The sequence below is a fragment of the Pyrus communis genome, chromosome 2, assembly GCF_963583255.1.
Source record: "Pyrus communis chromosome 2, drPyrComm1.1, whole genome shotgun sequence".
Lineage (NCBI taxonomy): Eukaryota > Viridiplantae > Streptophyta > Magnoliopsida > Rosales > Rosaceae > Pyrus > Pyrus communis.
In genome coordinates this window covers 17,861,072-17,868,376 of record NC_084804.1, presented here as the reverse complement: position 1 = coordinate 17,868,376, position 7,305 = coordinate 17,861,072, and positions in this window count along the sequence as shown.

Here is a 7,305-nt window from a genome sequence, read left to right as displayed (position 1 = left end):
ACCTGGTTGAAAACTTTCAGTTTATTATTATTTTCTTCTTCTGATTCAGCTTCTTTTTATCAATTTGTTTTATTTAGTTGGAAAATTAGGCCTTTATTTATTTGTTTGGTACAAGTTTTCTATTAAGGTTTAAATAAGATTGTTAAACTTAGTTTTGTTGCGTTGCAGCGGAGTTTATTTACATTTTTAATAAACGAATTCCAGTTTGTAACGCTTCGGTTCCTTCAATTTCAGCTATTTAATTGTTGCGTTTCTAAAATTTTCACTCCAATGATTATAAAGAGGCTTTTGTAAACTGGGAAGAACCCCTGCATGTATTGTTTCTATCACATAAAACTATTCCTTCCCAGCCATATTGTTTCTATGGCATAAAAGTATGGCCACACAATAAAAGTATATAGTAGACACATAGGTAAAAGACACCTTGGAAATAAAGTATAGTAATTAATATTTAATTAACTAATTGATAAAAGTTGGTGATCCAGATTTAAGGCTGCACAAACCAAATTTGTTGAGGGTAGACTTAAATTTGGGCAAGAACCACAAATCTCTAATTCTTTTCAATTTTTGTTCATTGTAGCTTTAGTTTATTCTAAAGTCATGTTTATGGAAGAAAAAACGAACTCCCAACTATGAAATCCAGGAAAGGTAGTAATCTTTTCTTTCTTTGTCAACTTAGTAAAAAATGATTTCCTAACCATTGTTGTTTACACTTATTTGCTTACAATGTGAAGAAGTTGTTCATTGTCTGATCGATCTTGGCCTTTGTTACCGCCACAATTGATACACATTTTAATTCACTTTCTGTAAGTAATGTCTCGGTCTTTCTCCACATTTCACACTGAATTATTAATGGGAATTCAATCTGCTAGGCTTTCTACACCCATAACATTGTTCTATACATAATATCTCATTAACACGGCTAGGATCCAGTTTTAGTTTCTTTGGACCACATTTTTCTATTAGCTAAACCTCAAACTCCTGCTTAGAGTTGAAATTTGTATCTAAATTGTTCAAACTATTGTTCTGATGTTCCGGATCTTTAATTTTTTGTGTGCTCTTAAGACCAAATACATAAGCATCCATCTACTCTTATATTTTTTAGGTATTTTAAGAATAATCATTTTTTGCTTTTTTTATGATTTTATATCATGTGCTGGCCAACACCAAGAGGGCAACGAAGTCATAAAGTACAGTGACGTGGAAAATGTGAGTAAATTTAAACCTAAAAGTGTCAAAATGTAAGAGTGCGCTAGTGAGCAGGAATGAACCAATTCCACATGTGATGTCAAAGCATAAGTGACGTACAGTAGGGTAGATTGAGAATTATACCATTGAAAGTAACCTCCAATACCAAGATTTGCCAAGAATCCTCGTCGACATAGAAGTTCTGCCACTAAAACCTGGAGGGGCGAAAAACAAGGGTGAGTGAGCCTAAAAATAAAGCTTTGTAAATTTATTTTTGAAAACGTAATAACCATTCGCCGTAAAACAAGCATAGTTCCAAAATATACATACTACATATAGTATGAAAATACTTACTGTAGCTTGCAATATCCCAAAAATTCAATACATCACAATAAATCATATATAAACATCTAACGTCTGGTAATCACATAATCCTGCATAAACAACATATCATATCAAGTGCTCATTGACACATGTTGACACATGTGTTCATGCAAAGATATTCTGACATGAACATGATTAGGTGTAATAATGATTTACGCTCTAGTACTACAATCACGTGAAGACTAGCGTTATGTGCATCACTACGAGTCCTAATTGCCTATAGCAATTTAGGATGGGACGGGCACCAACAATAGATCCAAAGTGAGCATACGATGCGAAGTGAACATACAAGTGACAGATTGGCCTTGGCCCAGGCAAGTACTAACACCAGTGTAACACACGATGAGTAGATAACGTAATTAAAATCAGACAACAGCAAATTGATAATTCACGTCACCATAATACTATTCATGGCCATAAATATAATTAATGCATCAATAATAATATGCATACTTGTGCATCCCGTAAGATGTAGTAAAATTTCAAAATTTCTATCAATGCGCTAAATCTTATAAACGTTAAACTAATCTACGTGTATCGTAGAAAATTCTTTATGAAATATACAAATAGAAACTAACAAACATATATACTATATAAAAGAAAAGACCCACTCATAAGTACTTGCAATGTCACATCCTTCCGAGCTAAGAAAGCTAGAGTCTCCGATGGTAAATACACCTAAGCATAACGTTGGGGCTCATCAGTAAAACCTAATTAAAGCGAGTAAATTTGGAAAAACGGAGTGAGAATTTGGAATCAAAGTGTCGAAATACGCTAAGACGGGTACCTGGCAAATTTTGTAAAAAGTCAATGACAAAGTGAACGGTGAACCCTAAAAAGTCAAGTGAGCCACCCCAGCGGTCAACTACATTAAAACTTTAGAATTTCACTATACGAATGTCAAAAACAGACTCGAGACGTCGAAATTAGCCTATGAGGGTTTTCGAGAAAATTTTGAAAAAGTCATCAAAAGTCAACAAATAGTCAACAGTTAACTTTAACGAAATATTCCATCCTTAGACAGAATATTTTGTTAAAGTTAACTGGAAAGTTAGGAATATTCCCTCTAATTTCCTAAATGGGTCTGGGTCGGCTGGTTCAGATCTGAGTTTGGATCTGGTTCGAATATAGGCTTGGATCCGGGTTTGGGCTTGGGCTTTTTTTTTTTTTTTAAACGGGTCGGGTTGGATCTGATTAGGCTCATGGGTTGCACCCGTCGGAGCCAAACGTAGAAGAAGGCCGGAAATTGAGAAAATTATATCAAGCTCGAATCTCCACTATTTTCAATAATTTATAACTCAAAATGAAGCTAAGGAAGAGGAGAACAAGGATTTACCAATTCGAGGACTGGCCGTGGCCAGAGTTGGCTGAAAAACAACTCGAAGCCGTCAGAATCTTGGGAACTTTTCTTCCTAGTCAATCTGCACCAAAACTTGATCAATACACACATCTAACCTAACAATAAACTTAGGATAGCTAGATAAGAAAGATTAAGGGAGTCCTGAGAATCACCTTCGTTGGAAAAATTGAGGAATTACCGAGAAAAATCAAGAATAGTAGCAGCGGCCATTGTGTGTTTCGAACCATAAACTTGACGTCCTGAGCACGTTAAGGGAAATGATGGTGGTCTGGGTGGTTTGTTGAAGGAAGAATGGCGAGGTGGTGGTTGTTGGGCTCGGTATCGGCGTTCGTCTGAGTCGGGGAGAGGGCTAACGAAGGGAGAGAGAGACAACAGGAAGAAGAGATGAGGGAGAGTTTTCAAAAAAGAAAGAGACACGGGAGTAAGGAAAGGAATGGGGTGTGGGCCCCACCGGCTCACAAAATTAGACTTAAAATATCCCCTAAATATGAAATTACTAATTTACCCTCGGTATTCAATGATTCATAAAATCTTCATTATAACTCAAAATTTGATTCTGCTTCCGCCCACGCATTCACAACGTCGAGTACTGCACATATGTGCTAAAAGAATGGATCATATGTGTTGCTATATGACGGTCAACGAAAGTCAACCCACTCGCTTCTAGGGCATGTTCGTCGATTCATTATTTTAAAATTAATAAATTAAGGACTGGTTGTTACAATCTACCTAGCTTAAAAAAAATTCGTCCCTGAAATTTGAAATAACTTGTTGTACATAAAATACTCGAAAAAGATAGGAAGGAAAAACAAAAAAGAGATAAAATATATATATATATAACGAAGAAATCAAGTCAGAGTGGTTGTACATAATACCTTTATAAAAACATAAGGTCAAAAATAGTTGTACTGAAATCAAAATTGAACATAGAAAAATTTCACCTACGCACTCGTAGCGTCACGTACTCCATGAATAACTGTAGTATCTTTGGGTCAAGCCCAAACCATAAATAAATAACTAAATGAATAAATAAAAATAATAACTTCGACGGGCCTACTCATCTACTTGCTTAACGAATCCAATGAATAAGTTATCGATATCATAGTCTGCAACCTGTAATACTGACAATTCACTGTTGTCACGATAAGCAAGAAATTTTTTCTCGAGGGTACAATATTACCATCTTGCCCCTCAATGGGAAATACACATAAATCATTCGGTTAATGCCTTAATCGCGCTCACGTACTACCCTTTTGGGCGACTTCGTTAATGGTACAGAATTTCTTACATCGTAATCTCGATCCTTCGAACATCTGTTTGCAATATTTTCTGTCAATCATGTACTGTGCATAGAATCTCTACGCAATGCCTTAAACGGTACCATACCTACCAGAAATAATAACTATCGTAGTGCGTAACACATACAGAGATAGGTGTTTATCATAACCATGCTAAAATTGCAGGACAAACAAAAACAATATGTTCTCCAAGGTCCAGATAGTTCATTCAAACTGGCCATAAGTTTGAGGGTGAAATGTAGTACTGGACAAAAACTCAGTACTCATAGCCTTCAAGAAGACTTCCTAAGACTTGGAAGTGAAACACGCATCATAGTGAGATACAATAATGACATGCACACCATGTAACCGAACAATGTAGTCCACATATGCCTCAGCAAGTAGATTCATTATGAACTTTCCCTCGGGTTTAGTGAAAAATTATGCCAAAAAGGCTAAAAGAAGATATAAGAATTTGAGAGTCAAAATAAGTCCATCAAATCTAGAGTACAAGATAACTAGATTGAATGCATAGCATCCCGTTACAACGATAGCTTCTGGAATATACAATCACCAAGGATAAAGATTCATCTAGAAAAGTATTTGATAGGTGATTAAGGAATTAATGGTCACAACTAAAACTTCAATGTCCAAGCAATTCTCCTAGACGATCTGTCTGCTAAAGAAAAATGATACGAAGTGTGGTAGGATAGACACGTACCCATGGTTGACTAAAAAGCTTTCCATCACAAGGAGGTGAATATAGAATCACAGTCAAAGTAGATGCTGATCGAAACGCCAGAAAATCCAATAAATTCAAGATTGAGTAATTTGACCAAGTGATCCAAAATGTAGTCCTTTTGAACCAACAGAAAGTAATTGACTTGTCAAGTCGGTCGATAATCACCAAAACATCATCAGAATCTCTATATGTACAAGATACTTCATACATGGAGCTTATGGTGATATTTCCCCATCTTCATTTGGATATAGAAAAGGGATTATAACCACTCGAACGATTTCTTGATGATTTGTAAGTAACCTCATATCAACACTTGTGAATTATAGTTGAAATGGGATATGTCTTTTGCTGCAGTAAATAGTAATTACGTTTGCACAACCGAGGTGACACACAATAGTTTAATCGTAGACGTTGATTTGGTTTTTCCATCGTTGCTGTCAAAAATTTAGTTCCTTTCAAATGAAGATGTATTTGAGAAGTATAAGGTGGGTAAAGATTTTGGACACGTTTCTCCACAGAGAAGTGTCATCTGATTTTCAAATGAAAAAGATAATTGTTGACTCTAAGTCATGAATAAGATGGTTCATTTCGTATGGTTTCAACCGTCGGGAAGCATAAGTGAGACTCCGCCACGCTACATTGATACGCAGTTAAAGCATTCAGTAGAACATCATAGTAGATTTCAAAATAATCGATGTCATAAAAAGCGTAGGAATAATGTTCAGGAAGAGACAACACTTCGGTTGTCAGAAATTTTATTCACATGTAACATTACAAACTAAACTAACTTTCCTCAATCGACAAGTGAGGAAAACGCTATAGCTGAAAAATCGTTAACAAACTGTCGATAAAATCGAAAAGACTAAAGATATCTCGAATGTCACAACACTTTGTGAGGATTTCAATTTTCTTCAGTTACAACCTTTTGGGAAAAGGAAAAGAATATTGTCTATTGAGTGCACATCTCCCAAGAAAAGTACCAGTCTAAGAAAGCTAACATTTGAGGAATTGGTATAAAGCTGAGTGTCAATGTTTCGAAATTTCGATTTCATTGCTGAAGTAGGTGAGAAAATCGTCGGTAAAACAACTACGAATTCGTCAAGCTATGGACGAAAACTCAGGCTCTAAAAGTTGGTCGGAAAGACCATTAACTTGAAGTAGGGGTTAACGGTTTTTAATCATCCCCCGATTGAGTTGGTAAAATCTAGGTAGGATCCTAAGGTTTGGTCTATCGTCCTCTTGACTAGGTTTGAGGTTCCCTACATAAAGTGTTGGGTTGAATGATTCCTAATCAATAAGCTTTTATAACTAGGTTTCTCAAAGTCGAAGAAATCGTTCAATAAGATGCAAGGAGAATAAGTGTAGTACGAGAAAGTGAATCGATGGTGTATTTTACTTCACAATTTGGTGATAACCTAGGTAAAATTTTAAGAAATGACACCAGAAATATACGTTCTTGAAACGTACTATACTACTTCTTTTCTCTACGACTCATACTAATAGGTCTTCATAACTTTCTCGATACTCAAATCGCTCTTACAGCAGAAATTTAAGTTGTGCTTCGATTCTGATGTTTACCTATGAACGTGATAAAAAAGATGACTGGTCAAAGAGGTTTTGGTTATCTAGATGGGTGATAAGGTTAAAACAACTACAAGTTTACTGTCCTCTTACAAGGCTTGCTTCTAAGTTTCCACGATTTAAATTTTTTCGACTCAGGTTGTCACTGTTAATTAGTCTATCAGTCGCGCCGCTAATTAACTCGCGTATGATATTTTGATATTGTTCACTACCCTGAAACTGTGAACTGGTATTTTGGTAAAAATGTATCACTCTTAGATACTAGCATGTGTCCAATACCAGAAATCATACCGCCTGAATACTAGTTGACAACTTCTAGATATCGGAAAGTACCGTCAATTGGTAACGCCACCATAGGTTGATTACAGGTTAGAGCTGCTCGGATGGATGGTCTCGGATGATTGGTAAGAAATTGGTCCTGAAAGTTGGATTCGTTGGTTATAAGGAAAATTACTTACTGGTTCTATGATTTCTGCTATTTGAAGGTATAACAACTCGTACTCTCATGCCTATACTCCTCGAAATGACGAGTACAACATCGAAAGGAAATCTGGGAACTAGTGTTGGTTGGAATGTCCCAAGGCTGGAAAAAGATTTGCTAATAACCTACTTTAAATCGGGGTTTAACGAAAAAACAATCTTTTTGCTGAAGGTTCAAAATTATAACAATGCTTGAAAGATTAGTATAGTCGGGGACCAAAGGTGATTGTCCCCCAAATGTTCTTCCGTTGAGTGCTACCACTTTAGCACCATATTGCCACTCGAGACATTTC